This window comes from Triticum urartu, chromosome 2A (genome assembly GCF_056163025.1).
Source record: "Triticum urartu cultivar PI428250 chromosome 2A, HENAU_Tu73, whole genome shotgun sequence".
Lineage (NCBI taxonomy): Eukaryota > Viridiplantae > Streptophyta > Magnoliopsida > Poales > Poaceae > Triticum > Triticum urartu.
In genome coordinates this window covers 204,405,650-204,421,950 of record NC_141874.1, presented here as the reverse complement: position 1 = coordinate 204,421,950, position 16,301 = coordinate 204,405,650, and positions in this window count along the sequence as shown.

Genomic DNA, 16,301 nt, shown 5'->3' with positions numbered 1-16,301 from the left:
ATGCTTAGTGTTCAAGAGGAGAGAAGTCACATGTATTCAAGAGGGGAAAGACATGTTCATATTTGCTCGTTTGCATTAGCTCTGTTTATTTCCTTTGAGCTCTGTTTTTTGTTCCCTATCTTCTCCCAGTATCCCATGCTAGATTCAGGGGGAGCAAGACATCTAAGGGAAGGAAATCCTTGAATTTATTGCACATCTTTACCTTTGGGGACATGTCTATATCCAATGTGGTACTTAGTACTCACTCTACACGTCATCCCAGTCTTGGTACTCTTGTGGTTTCTTTTGTTTGCTCTGGCCAGTAGGTGTATCTGTGTTATCTGACCTTGTTTACGCAGGTTCATCCCATCCTAAGCCAACTCAAGACCACAAGGTAAGTATATGCATCATAGTCATGTGTATGAGAAATTCTTGCTGATGTACATACTGTTTGCAAGAAGGACTCATGAGCATGAAGGTACATTTCTCATATTCACATCATTTGCTCTGATGCATATAGCCAAGATACATGTAACACATTGCTTACTCTGTCATGTTTATGCATTCACATGCTTCTATATTCCATATTCACATGATTGCATACATGTAGGGGGAGCCTATGCATGTTACATGTCTTTCCAAAGCTTTACTTACTATTCTCTATATCTTTATCTAAAGCTTTGATGTATGTTGTCATCAATTACCAAAAAGGGGGAGATTCAAAGCACAAGTGCTCCCTGGGTGGTTTTGGCAATTAATGTCAACATATCTCTTGTTGGACTAACACTTTTATCTAGTATGTTTCACATAAGTTCAACAATGAAGTGGCATGGACTAGAGGATGTGGAACCCCTTCAAGATGCTAAGGACAAAGGATTGGCTCAAGCTCCAAGCTCAAGACTCTACATTTTCTATTTTAGTGATCCAAGATCACATTGAGTCTATAGGAAAAGCCAATACTATCAAGGAGGGATGAGGTGTTGCTTAATGAGGCTCTTGCTCAAAGTGCTTAGTAATATGCTCCATGTAAGTGCATCTAGTGCCCCTTAGTGATTTTGGTGTATTGAAGACTTATAGGTTAAGGGACTAATGCATTTGTGAGTATACACAGGTCCATAAGTCTATGAGGAGCTTGATATTTATAGAGAAAGTCGACCCCTAAAAATGAAGTTCTTCGACTGAAGACTTTGGTTTTCTGAAGACTTTCTGAAGACTTTGAAAGTGAAGAAATTGGTGTGACCTTGAAGACTTGGTATTCATTCGAGGAAGATGAAGCGTCAAGACTTTTGTTTTCGTAGTTTCATTTTCTCTTTCTTGAGTCATAGGAAACACCGTACTGTTAAAGGGGGTCGAGGAAATACTAAGGAAAAAATTACATGTGATGCTTAACTCAAATCCTACACCTACCAATCCCTTCGAGTGAAGCCATTGGAAATCTCATACAGTTCAGTCATATTCTTCGGTGACAGAGACGAAGTTCTTCTGGTCTCTGAGGAATTTGTTCTGACTGAGGAGTTAGGAATTCGCCAGTGCGGATTGCCTACACAGTGTGGAACATGATAGCCCTGAGGATTTCGCCACTCAAAATTCCGACCGTTGCTGTGCTATGCGCCAGCTGTCGCAAAATATCTATCCACCTAACGGTCTTATCATTGAAGGGCATTTATGTCTTATCATGTCGGGCTGCTCCCTAGGCTATAAATAGCCGCCCCCTACAACCACTAGCTGGTTGGCTGCTCTGAGAGAAACTGACACTTGTCATTTGAGAGCATCCCATCCTCCGAGGACTTTAAGCGAAAATCATCAAGTGAGGAAAACCCAAACCCAAACACCTACAAACCCCAAGTGATTGAGCATCACTGAAGAGATTGATCCTATGTGGATCCAACGCTTGTTACCTTTGAAGACTGTGCTTCTTCCAGACGATTAGGCGTCATGGTCTAGAGCATCCAAGAGGAATTGTGGATCGCCGGGTGACCAAATTTGTGAAGGTTCGGAAGTCACCTAAAGACTTACTACGAGTGATTGGGCGAGGTCTGTGTGACCTTAGCTCAAGGGGAATACGGTGAGGACTGAGTGTCCTAAGCTGCGTGTTCAGGACTGGGTGTCCTCAGGTTTAAATACCTAGCCGCCCTAACCAGACGTACAACTGAGATAGCAGTTGGAACTGATCTACCAAATCATTGTCTTCACCAAGCTTACTGGTTCTATTTCCTCAACTCTTTCATTTCCTCATAACTGTGTTGTGTGGTTGTTCATATCTATGCTTGAAGACTTTAACTGAAGATTTTCTCAATTTCCTCAGTTCAATTTCTTCAGTCTGTTTGTCTTCATCCTGTGTTATCTTGTGCTTACACTTTCTGTACTCTGTGCCTGTCTTCATTTCATCATGATGACTATGCTTGTGTTCTGTTATGTTATGTTTACTTTTGAGTACTTATTCCGCTGCTAGTAGTTCTTCACTAAGGAATTTCCTCACCTGCAAATTCCTTAGTGAAGAATTCATAAAAAACGCCTATTCACCCCCCTCTAGTCAATATAACGCACTTTCAATTGGTATCAGAGCAAGGTACTCCCTTGTTCTGTGTGATTTTGGTTTAACCGCCTGGAGTTTAATTATGTCGACCGCAGGTATGAAGAAAGTGACATGCCCCATCTTTGACGATCACGAGTATTCCAAGTGGAAGGCCATGATGAAGAAGCGCCTCATGGCGATGAACAGCGAGCTGTGGACCGTCACTGAGATTGGTCTGACCGATCTGTGCAAGATGGCGGAAGCAGATGACATTCGCAAGTACACTCTTCTCAACCTCACGGCGAAGGACGTCATCTGCTCCTGTCTGTCTCAAAATCAGTTTAGGAATATCATGCATCTCGATCATGCGAAGCTTATCTGGGCCCGTCTCTCTGAGGTCTATGAAGGTCATCGAACCTGTCATGATCCTTGGTTTGAGGACTTCAAGGAATCTCTCAAAGCGATGACATTCGAACCAGAATCATCATCTTCTGCATCATGCCTTATGGCAAAAGATGCCGAGGTAACTGAATGCTACCTATCCGAGTCTAGTGATGATGAATCTGGTGATGAATTTGGACCCAGCTATGTCAAACTTGCTTCCCTTGCCACTAAACAACAAAGAGCTTTGGAAAAAGTTCAATACATGCTAAATAAGAGCGATGATATGTTGGGTGAAGAAATGGATCAGTCAAAAGCTTTGGCTGAAAGTCTTTAGAGACTTCATACTAAGTATGACACCCTTCAAGATCATCATAACACTCTCTTATCTAATCATGAGAAGCTTTCTTATGAATTTCTTCAAAGAAAGCAAGACCTTGAGAAGCTAAGAGTGAGTTATGAAGATCTTCAAAAGGAGCGCAATTCATTACTTGCTCAACAAATCAGCGCTTCTCAGGAAGAATTTGTTCCTCCTTGTTTGAAATGCATTGAACGTGATCTGCTAATTCTTCACCTGAATGTTCAAATGCTTCTAATGCTACAAATTCTTCACCTGCCTCTGCTATCACTAATTCCTCATCTGAGGACACTGCTAGTATCACTGACGATGCAGAGCTGAAGGAATTGTACATGACAGGCATGTACAAAAGCCTCAAAGGGCATCAGACTCTTTGTGATGTGCTTAAAAAGCAAATCCTCAACAGGAACTCTAGGAAAGAGGGTATTTCCTTTGAGAGGAAACTCAATGCTGATGGTACGTATTGGAAGCCTGAGCAGTACCCCAAAACTACATGGGTTGCTGCAAAGGGACCTCCAGTTGATCCATCTAACTTATCTGGATTTGCATGTGAATCTCCTCGTTCTGATGATGAGTCATTTGACTCCAACTATAAACTGTTCAAAAATCAGAATGGTGAAGTGTTTGCTAGATATGTTGGCACTAACTACAGGAATGGTTCCCCTATGAAAAAAATCTGGGTTCCCAAAAGGTGCCTTGAAAGTCTTCAGGTGAATGTCCTCAGGACACCACCTGTGAAGAATATGAACCCCAGAGCAAATTCTTCATATGGACCAAATTCTTCATATGGATCCAAGTCCTCATATGAATATCATCGTGCTAACAACTCTGTTTTGCAGGGAAGAGCTAAGGGCTATGAATATGAGCATTATTCTTCTAATCATCATGTTCATAAGTCCTCGAAGAATTTCTCTGCTTATTCATATGCTTATCCTAACTCCTCTTATGTGAAACGAAATGGACTGGCTTCTATGCCACCTTTCTCGTATGGAGCTCGCAGAGTGATGAACTCTTTGCCACCCCTTCAGATGTGGGTGGTGAAGAAAAAGAACTAATCTCTTCTGCAGGGTCAGATCTCCAGACGTACGTAATCGTCTGAAGAATCTGCTGGAGACCTGAGTATGCCTGAAAGGACGCAGGCTAATCATGAAGAAATGAACTTTCATTTCTCATGTCCTCATACTGCTTTATCTGTTCTTTTGCTTGATGAAATTGATCTGATAAATTGATGTCATATTCTTCACTGATGAAGTATATGAGTTCGTAAGTTGCACTAATTCATCTGCAGGATGATCAACCCAAAGCCACTGAGTGGGTCCTTGATAGTGGATGTACAAATCACATGACTGGTGACAAGAATCTATTGATGGATGCTCCATTATCTACATCGCATCTGAAGCATATCATCTTTGCCAAGAAAGGCAAAAGTCAGGTATTGGGTCTAGGTAAGGTTGCGATCACAAAGGATCGACACATGGACAAAGTCATGCTTGTCGAGTCCTTAGGATACAACCTCATGTCTGTCTCAATGCTTTGCGATCTCGATATGGTTATTATCTTTGGCAAGTACCATTGTGTTGTGGTTATGGAAGCTGACAATTCCAAAGTCTTCGAAGGCTTTAGGAGAGGAGACTTGTATATTGTTGATTTCTCTACAGGACCACAACCAGCAATGTGCCTACTTACAAAAGCTTCAGAAGGCTGGCTATGGCATCGACAACTTGGTCATGCAGGCATGAGGAATCTGCACACGCTTGCGAAGAAGAAGCATGTCATCAGCATCGAGAATGTCAAATTCCTCAAGGATCACCTATGTGGAGCCTGTGAAGCTGGGAAGATGACAAAGGCTGAGCATCCAGCAAAGACTATCATGACCACCACTCGTCCATTTGAATTACTTCACATGGATCTCTTCTGTCCTAACCATTATTCTGCAGTTTCAAATGATGCATCTCAATATGGCTTTGTTATTGTTGATGATTACTCTCGATACACATGGGTACACATTGTTAATTACAAACATGAAGTGCAGGAAGTCTTCAAACGATTTTCCTTGAGGGCTTCAGCCAACTTTGGTGTGAAGATCAAGCACATCAAAAGTGACAATGGAACCGAGTTCAAGAATTCTGGTCTAGATGACTATCTTGATGAACTTGGTATTACTCATGAGTTATCTGCTCCTTATACTCCTTAGCAGAACGACATCGTGGAGCGCAAGAACAGGACTCTTGCTGAGATGGCTCGCACTATACTTGATGAATACAAAACGCCTCGTCATTTCTGGATTGAGGCAATTGATACTGCGTGCCACATCATCAACAGAGTATATCTTCACAAATTCTTCAAGAAGACTGCCTATGAACTCCTCACCGACAAGAAACCCAATGTAAGTTATTTCAAAGTCTTCGGTGCTAAATGTTGGATTAGAGATCCTCATCACAACTCAAAATTTGCACCGAAAGCACATGAAGGTTTTATGCTTGGTTACGGAAAGGACTCGCACACCTACAGAGTCTTCAACAACGTTCTTCACAAGGTTGTTGAAACTGTAGATGTGCGGTTCGATGAAACTAATGGATCACAAAGAGAGCACCTACCTACTGTGATAGATGAACCAGCACCTGAGGAAACTATCAAGTTCAAGGCTACTGAGGATGTTATTCCTACTGAAGAATCTGCTGAAGAATTCATTCCAGAACATGAAGAACGTCGAGCTAATGCACTTGAAGAAAATACTGAAGAAAATGGTGTTGATCAAATTCCTCAACGACAACCAGCTCATCCTCGCATTGCAAATGAAGTGCAAGTTGAAAAGATCATCAATGGCATCAAAGCGCCAGGTCCTCTCACACGCTCAAAAGCTTCACAATTATCTAATTTTTGTGGGCACTATGCTTTTGTCTCTATCACAGAGCCCACTAAGGTAGATGAAGCATTTCTGGAGCCTGAGTGGATTCAGGCCATGCAAGAAGAATTACATCAGTTCAAGCTCAACAATGTCTGGGAACTGGTCAAACGTCCAGATCCTCGCAAGCACAATATCATTGGCACAAAGTGGATCTACCGCAACAAGCAAGATGAAAATGGCCTTGTGGTGAGGAATAAGGCACGGCTCATAGCTCAAGGCTACACACAGGTTGAAGGAATTGATTTCGATGAAACTTTTGCACCTGTTGCTAGACTTGAGGCTATTCGCATATTACTTGCTTATGCTAACCATCATGATATCACTTTATATCAAATGGATGTGAAAACTGCATTCCTCAATGGTAAGCTTGAGGAAGAAGTATATGTTGCTCAACCCCCAGGTTTTGAAGATCCAAAGAATCCTGACAAAGTCTTCAGACTCAACAAGGCCCTCTATGGCCTCAAGCAGGCCCCACAGGCGTGGTATGATACCTTGAAGGAATTCTTCATGAAGAAAGGCTTCAAACCCGGTTCACTCGACCCTACTCTTTTCACTAAATCTGATGATGGTGAATTGTTTGTGTGCCAAGTATATGTTGATGATATTATCTTTGACTGTACTGACCAACGTTATAGTGATGAATTTGCCTACATGATGAGTGAAGAATATCAAATGTCTATGATGGGAGAATTAAAATTCTTCTTAGGTCTTCAAATTCGTCAACAACGCAATGGCATATTCATATCTCAGGAGAAATACCTCAAGGATGTAGTGAGGAAATTCGGCATGCAAGATTGCAAAGGCGTCAAAATTCCTATGCCCACAAATGGCCATTTATGCACTGATGAAAATGGTATTAACTTCGATCATAAGGTATACCGCTCCATGATTGGTTCTTTATTGTACTTATGTGCATCTAGGCCAGATATAATGTTTAGTGTTTGCATGTGTGCCCGATTTCAAGCTACACCGAAGGAATCACACCATAAGGCTGTGAAGCATATTCTTCGATATCTAGCTCACACATCAACACTTGGATTATGGTACCCCAAGGGCTCAGCTTTTGATCTCATTGGATATTCTGACTCTGACTATGCTGGTGATTGTGTGGACCGCAAGTCAACATCTGGTACATGTCATTTCCTCGGACGATCTTTGGTCTATTGGTCCTCGAAGAAACAGAACCACGTATCACTATCTACTGCTGAAGCTGAGTATATTGCCGCTAGTTCTTGCTGTGCTCAATTGCTATGGATGAAGCAAACTCACAAGGACTACGGCGTCAACATGAAGAATGTGCCTCTCTTCTGTGACAATGAGAGTGACATCAAGATTGCTCACAGCCCAGTTCAGCACTCAAAGACTAAGCACATTCAGATTCGTCATCATTTCATTTTCTTCGTGATCATGTGTTGAAGGGAAACATTTCTATTGAGCATGTGAAGACTGAAGAACAGCTAGACGATATCTTCACAAAGCCCTTGGATGAGAAGAGATTTAGCAAGTTGCGGTGTGAGCTAAATATCCTAGAATCTTCGAATGTTCTTTGAAAAGGACACTCATCCTAACACTTATGCAAAATTGATGACTTAGATGTGCAACACATGAAGAAACGTTTTTCTTCAATCAATGAAGAATAACACTCTAAGTGTGAAGAAATTAACGAAGAATTTGATTCTCAGAACCCTACGATAATTGTACGCGGTGTCTGAAATCATCATTCTTATACGGTGGGTCACGCCACCACCAAAAGTTGAAATTCCTCAGTTGTTCAAATTCTTCAACTTTGCATTGTTTTCACTGTTTTCGTTGTTTCTCTTCATTGGCTATATATATATATAGCCAATGAAGAAATATATATATATATATGAGTTTATGTCCTCTACAACATTTACTTATGGCTACTTCTTCAAGTTAGTTTTTCTGCTAAGTGAAAGTGATCGGACCCTTCCCCCTCTATGCTATACTCAACCCAATCTGTTCACAAATTCTTCATGTGCGTTCTATTTGAAACTCGTTCAAAATCTTCACTGTGTCCTTGTCAGCTGAAGAAATTATGAACGGAACTTTTAACTTATCTTATCCAATTTTTGGGCGTTGCCGCTCAAACTGTTCCGCATCCCACAACATACTTATCCACTCACCCACGATCTAACACGATCTCCACTTCTCAGTACGTGGGTGACACATGTCATGCGAATGAGAAGGGCCAGGGGCACGTTCGTCCAAATTCTTCGGGCGAACGGTTTTCACCATGGCTATAAATACCCCTCTCCCCTTCCTCACTTCTTTTACTCCGCTCGACCTCTCTCCAGCTCGAGCTTCTCAAACCCTAGTGCCGCCGCTACTTCATCGTCGCCAGTGAGGAAGAGCTTCACTGCCTCGACCTCATCGCCGCCGTACTCGCGCCGGCCGCGGAAATCTTCACTCCACCGCCGCCATAGTTGTCTTCCCCTGCCAAGTTAGGGCATGGAAGATCCGCACTGACGAACTTCACATCTCCTCACTCCAGTTCGTCGTGTTCTTCGTTCAAGGTAATCAGAAGTTACTTTTACTGCCCTCATTGATTCGAATGATTATCTACAAAATCTTCAAAGGTGTTTTTCTTCATATCTTCACACACTAAAACACCTCTCATATCATTTGTTCTTGATTCATTTCTCTAAGCTGCGAATTTCTCTTCAAGATTCCTCAATTGTGTGGATTTCTGATGTGTACAACTCTGGAACCTAGGACTAAGAAAGCTTAGTGAAATTCTTCAAGACTTATCTAGTCAAATTCCTCAAACTTGTTCTTTATAAAACCTTCTGAGAACGCATATGACCTCTTCAAATTCCGCGCAACTATACTCTGTTCACATGTACTCATGTCAGCTGCTGAATCACTAGGCTCTCATCAACTTAACTCATTTGCAGCGTTCCTCGAAGAAAAGTTGCATACTTCTTCAGAGAATTCAATTGTTCAAATTCCTCAACTGAAGAAAATGGCTGACGGTAAGAAGCCACAGAAAGGAGGAAAGAGGGCTGAGGTCAACACAGCGTTTGAGATCCCTGATGATATATATGCTGGGTACTGCACACCTCCTGAGGAAGACAAAAATCAGCGCAAGGTGCGCATTCAGAAGATAGAGAGGACATGGGCTAGAGAGTGGAGGGAGTACAGATATGTCACTCCAAAATACATGAAGAAATTCGCACTCAATTCTCTATGCCCAAGACCTCCATTGGCACCTGGCCAAATAGCTGATCCCACCAGCCTCAAGCGTGGTGAGGATTATCCTGATGAATGGGCCAAGCGCCAAGCCAAGTTGGCTAAACAAGCCAAAGAAGCCGTGAGGAAATTCAACGAAGACTCTGCTGCTGCTGCTGCTGAGGCCTCTGTCAAGCCTAAGAAGGCCATGTCAAAGAAGTCTGCGCACAAGCCAAGTGCTTCACCTTCAGTGGTTTCAAGGCCAAGTTCCTCAGCAATGCCCTCACAGCCAGAATCGTCAAAGCCCTCAAGGCCAACTTCTCATGTTGCTCCTGTTCCTCCCAAATCCTCAGCTCCTCACAAGTCCTCAACTGCTCCGACAAAGTCCTCTGCACCTGTGCATCTCACCACGTGTCAAAGGACCACAGGCGTCTCAATTGCCTTAGGAGCTTCAGCTAGTTCCTTAGCTGCACCAAATTCTTCAATGGGACCCTCTCTACTGAAGACAAAGGCCACTGCCGGACGAGGTCCTCGCCCTAGTCCTCAGAAGAAGCAGGTCGCCTTCCAAGTGCCGTTTGAAGAAGACGAAGCTGATGATGATGAACTTGCTGAAATCATCAGAGATAGGCAAGTCAGGGCCGCTAGAGCCAAGGGAACAGATGTGCCACTACTTTTGGATCCAAAGTTGATCCTCGAATACATTGATGTTTGGCACAAGGACCCCAACACTCCCATGCCTGACTTCAAGCTGACTCCTGGCCAAAGTCACATGCTGACCCACTTCATACAAGAAGAAAAATGGAAATATGAGAAGGCCAGGCAGATCAAGAAAGCGCAGTACAAAAAGAAGCGCTATTTGAAGAAAAACGTTGTCTCTATGACAACTGAAGAACTTGTCGTTGTTCAAACTGAGATCAAGAAACTCAGTGATGAATTCGACGCATACCGCGCTGACTGGCTTGGAGCCAAGGTGCGCTTTGTGAAACTTGCGGATAACTTCACCTCAAATGTTGCAGCCCCAACGCAACAGGAAGTTCCTCAGGCTGAAGCATCTGCTCAGCCGACTAAAGAACATGCCAGCACCGCTGCTGAAAATCAGGCTGCTGAAGAAAATGTGAGTTCCAGGGCTGATGACTGTATACCAGCCGTTGAAGAAATTGCGAGGGCATCCACTAGTGGTGCGCCTGAAGAAAATGAAGAAGTCAGGGCAACTGTATCAGTTGTGCCTGAAGAAAATCAACCAAATTCCTCTGCTCCTCCTGCGCCAACACCAACTCCGACCCTTCCATCTGCATCAAATGTGAAGAAAACCAAGGCTGCAGAGCGTGCAGCAGTGAAGATAAGGAAAGCATCAGCTACTTCAGATTCTTCAGCTCCAAAGAAGATAAAGCCTTTGACTAGCTCATTTGAAAATCCCATTGATGTTGTTCCTCTCTCTACCATGCCATCAAAGGACCTTGTTCCTTTTTCGATGAAGAATATGTGATCCCCAGCGGATCTGATGAAGAAACTACTTCTGCTGTTTCGTCAGAGCAGTTGGATGAAGAAATTGAAGTGGATGAGATCCCTTCAACACCTGTCATTTCCTCGCCTCTGCCTCAGTTCACTGCTGAAGAGGCTGGCGTTGAAGAAATGGAAGATGAATATGTGGACGTTGGCTGCTCCACACCAATGATGAGTGATAAATTCTGGGAAAGTCAGCATCCAAACTCTCCAATGTTCACACCATTGCAGCAAATACCTCAGCCCCTGCACAAACTGTTCAAATGGGCTCTGAAGAAACTCACCCCACTTCATCTGTACGTGAAGAAATTCCAGCCACTAGTGCTGAAGAAACTGCTGCTGCTGAACATCTGAAGACGCAGACTGCCACTGAAGAGGAACCAGAAATTGCTCAGCCTAAAGAACCTGTGATTGAGATTTCTGAGGTCGTGATGCAACTCATTGACACTCCTCTACCCAAGCCAAATGATCCATTCTCCAGGAAGCAAAAATTCAAGGCTGATGATTTCTTCGGCGAGCACGTATTCTTCACAGACTACAACCCTTATGACTCTGCTCGCATTAGGAAGAGGCGTTTTTGGACAGCCAGCCAAGCCAATTTCTATTCCTCGGTGTTGTTCAACAAAAACAAAATCTTCTACCATGAGCACATTCCTCACGTGGATATGGAATCTCTACCGTGCTTCATGCCAGTCCTCAGTGTTCTTCACGACGCTGGACTGTTAAATTTCTGCTCTGACATCTGTGATTGAAATGAAGAACTGATTCTTCAATTTTATTCGACGCTGCACATCATAGGAGATTCTGAAGATGTCAATTCATGGGTGTTGGACTGGATGTCTGAGAACACTCACTACACAGCACCAGCTACTGAATTGCTTCATGCCTTACCACTCAGTCCTCCCCTTGAAGAAGCTCGTTGCATTTACGGTGAACCTGAGCTTACAAATCACTACATGCAAGTTCCGATGAAACCTTTGAAGCCAGGTCATGCCCCATGAACCAAATTCCTCGTGAAGGAATTACTATTGTGCCCAGAACTGTCTATCACATTCTAACGAGGACAATGAGTCCCATCAAAGGCCACGACTCATCTGATGAGGAAATTGTTGGCATCATGAAGAATCTGGTATTCAATATCGTTCATGGCATTCCTATCAATTATCACAATTTCTCCATGAGGACTCTGGCAAATGTTGCACTTTCTCCGTTTGAGCTGAAGCCTTATGCACCTTGGATTATGAGATTCCTCAGGACAAGGTCTTCACTCAACTACAAAGCTGATTTTCAGAATCACCTCAGCTACTTGCCCCCGATTGAAATCCTCAAGCGGACCTATTCCTCAATTGATGAAAAGGGCAAGGCACCAGCTGTTATAGATGAAGGCATTCGTCCATTGGATGGATAGTTTCGCAAAGCTGCATCTTATTCCACCAATGATGACTCTGCCACACATGACTCTGCCAATGCACCCAAGTCTACTCCTCAAGCCACTGCTCCTCGTGTGATGACTGATCATGAGCTTCTGCTTAGTCTTCACCAGAAGGTGGATCGAAATCATAAATGGGTTAAGCGTCAGTTTGGTTCATTTCTTCACAACATGACTGCTACGCACAATGCAGTAAAGAAAAACCATTACTACCTCCATGAAGTTTTCGGTCGCACCTGGGCCATTCTATCACATCTGTATGGTGAAGAAGATCTCAAGAAAATGGGTCTCAAGGAAGATTTTGACTGGTCTGCACCTCCACCGAAGAAATTCAAGAAGGTCAAGGTTCCTTCTTTGGTGTCCAGCTCATATTCTTCATCACGCGATACCGACGAGTACGAAGACTTGGACGACACTGCGGCAGGCCCTTCCACGACAAACGACCCCAACAACGCTAGCGCTCCTTCATCAACTTGATATTCTTCAGGGGCGTTAGTCCTCATATTCGATCCTTTTGGTCATTTGATGACAAAGGGGGAGACTTTTGAGTTAGTCTTCAAGCAGGTCTTTCTATATGGGTGTTTTTTTGTTAAGTTACAACTCTCGTTCTTCTGAGACTTTATTGGATCAAGTTGTAAACTTAAACCTGATGGTGCTCTGATACTTTTGATATGTTTTTCTGCATGCTTATTCCTCATATATGCTAATGCACACATGCTGAATTACATCAGTCACCATATTTCATCATGCATTTCAAATTCTTCATTATGATATGTCAAATGCGTGTATGAATTACAAGATATAGGGGGAGATCTCCATGATTCTACTCTTCAAGTGTGCAATGCTTCAAAAAGCAAATACCTCACCATGCACATATTCAAGGGGGGTTCTTCTATATCTTGCAATCAAATTCCTCAATATCAGCCTTTTACACTTCACATGTTTATCCCCGTTGAAAACTTAACCTATATTGTCATCAATCACCAAAAAGGGGGAGATTGTAAGTGCATCTAGTGCCCCTTAGTGATTTTGGTGTATTGAAGACTTATAGGTTAAGGGACTAATGCATTTGTGAGTATACACAGGTCTATAAGTCTATGGGGAGTTTGATATTTACAGAGAAAGTCGACCCCTAAAAATGAAGTTCTTCGATTGAAGACTTTGAAAGTGAAGAAATTGGTGTGACATTGAAGACTTGGTATTCATTCGAGGAACATGAAGCGTGAATACTTTTGTTTCCGTAGTTTCATTTTCTCTTTCTTGAGTCATAGGAAACACCGTACTGTTAAAGGGGGTCGAGGAAATACTAAGGAAAAATTTCCATGTGATGCTCAACTCAAATCCTACACCTACCAATCCCTTCGAGTGAAGCCATTGGAAATCTCATACAGTTCAATCATATTCTTCGATGACAGGGACGAAGTTCTTCTGGTCTCTGAGGAATTTGTTCTGACTGAGGAGTTAGGAATTCGCCAGTGCGGATTGCCTACACAGTGTGGAACATGATAGCCCTAAGGATTTCGCCACTCAAAATTTCGACCGTTGCTGTGCTATGCGCCAGCTGTCCCAAAATATATATCCACCTAACAGTCTTATCATTGAAGGGCATTTATGTCTTATCATGTCGGGCTGCTCCCTAGGCTATAAATAGCCGCCCCCTACAACCACTAGCTGGTTGGCTGCTCTGAGAGAAACTGACACTTGTCATTTGAGAGCATCCCATCCTCCGAGGACTTTAAGCGAAAATCATCAAGTGAGGAAAACCCAAACCCAAACACCTACAAACCCCAAGTGATTGAGCATCACTGAAGAGATTGATCCTACGTGGATCCAACGCTTGTTACCTTTGAAGACTGTGCTTCTTCCAGACGATTAGGCGTCATGGTCTAGAGCATCCAAGAGGAATTGTGGATCGCCGGGTGACCAAATTTGTGAAGGTTCGGAAGTCACCTAAAGACTTACCACGAGTGATTGGGCGAGGTCTGTGTGACCTTAGCTCAAGGGGAATATGGTGAGGACTGAGTGTCCTAAGCTGCGTGTTCAGGACTGGGTGTCCTCAGGTTTAAATACCTAGCCGCCCTAACCAGACGTACAACTGAGATAGCAGTTGGAACTGATCTACCAAATCATTGTCTTCACCAAGCTTACTGGTTCTATTTCCTCAACTCTTTCATTTCCTTATAACTTTATTGTGTGATTGTTCATATCTGTGCTTGAAGACTTTGACTGAAGATTTTCTCAATTTCCTCAGTTCATTTTCTTCAGTCTGTTTGTCTTCATCCTGTGTTATCCTGTGCTTACACTTTCTGTACTCTGTGCCTGTCTTCATTTCATCATGATGACTATGCTTGTGTTCTGTTATGTTTACTTTTGAGTACTTATTCCGCTGCTAGTAGTTCTTCGCTAAGGAATTTCCTCACCTGCAAATTCCTCAGTGAAGAATTCATAAAAATCGCCTATTCACCCCCCCTCTAGTCGATATAACGCACTTTCACTCCAAAGCCCTCAACTACTTTCTCACATCCACATATGACCTAAACCAAAAGTCAAACTCGGCCCCACCGATTCTTTCTATCCGGCGCCACCGAGTTCAGATGTCATAGCCACTGCCACAAACCCTAGGCAAATCGGTCTCACCGATAGGGATCTCGGTCTCACCGAGATGGGATTGCAATCTCTCTGTATGGATCTATTACCAAAATCGCTCTCATCGAGTTTGCATAGTCGGTCCTACCGACATTGCAATGTAAACTCTCTGTTTCCTTTTCGTAACATTTCGGTCCCACCGAAATTAGCGAATCGATCCCATCGAGTTTACCTGACCAACTCTCTGGTTAGCTTATTACCAAAATCGGTCTCACCGAGTTTGTGTAATCGGTCTCACCGAGATTACGTTATGCCCTAACCCTAACCATATCGGTCCTACGGAGTTGCATGTCGGTCCCACCAAAAATCCTAACGGTCACTAGATTTGCTGAATCGGTCCGACCGAGTTTATCAATTCGGTCCCACCGAGATTGGCAAGTTGTGTGTAACAGTTAGATTTTGTGTGGAGGCTATATATACCCCTCCACCTCCTCTTCATTCATGGAGAGAGCCATCAGAACGAACCTACACTTCCAACTTACTTTTTCTGAGAGAGAACCACCTACACTTGTGTTGAGGCCAAGATATTCCATTCTTACCATATGAATCTTGATCTCTAGCCTCCCCCAAGCTACTTTCCACTCAAATCTTCTTTCCACCAAATCCATATCCTGTGAGAGAGAGTTGAGTGTTGGGGAGACTATCATTTGAAGCACAAGAGCAATGAGTTCATCATCAACACACCATTTGTTACTTCTTGGAGAGTGGTGTCTCCTAGATTGGCTAGGTGTCACTTGGGAGCCTCCAACAAAATTGTGGAGTTGAACCAAGGAGTTTGTAAGGGCAAGGAGGTCGCCTACTTCGTGAAGATCTACCGCTAGTGAGGCAAGTCCTTCGTGGGCGACGACCATGGTGGGATAGACAAGGTTGCTTCTTCGTGGACCCTTCGTGGGTGGAGCCCTCCGTGGACTCGTGCAGCCGTTACCCTTCGTGGGTTGAAGTATCCATCAACGTGGATGTACGATAGCACCACCTATCGGAACCACGACAAAAACATCCGAGTCTCCTATTGCGTTTGAATCCTCCAAACCCTTCCATTTACATTCTTGCAAGTTGCATGCTTTACTTTCCGCTGCTCATATACTCTTTGCATGCTTGCTTGATATGTATTGTGTTTGTTAAACTTGTGCCAAAACTCCACTTAAACTTAAAAAATTAAAAACTGCAACTTTTTGTACTTAGTGTCTAATCACCCCCCTCTAGACACCTCTTCTCGATCCTTTCAATTTGCATTCAAAGGCAAAATAATTATATGCATATATTCAGGGGAAGCCTCTTTCAACTTATGAAGCCAATGACTGCGTTCTTTAACTTACACATATTTTTATCCTTGTTGAAAACTTCAACCAGTTTGTCATCAATCACCAAAAAGGGGGAGATTGTAAGTCCATCT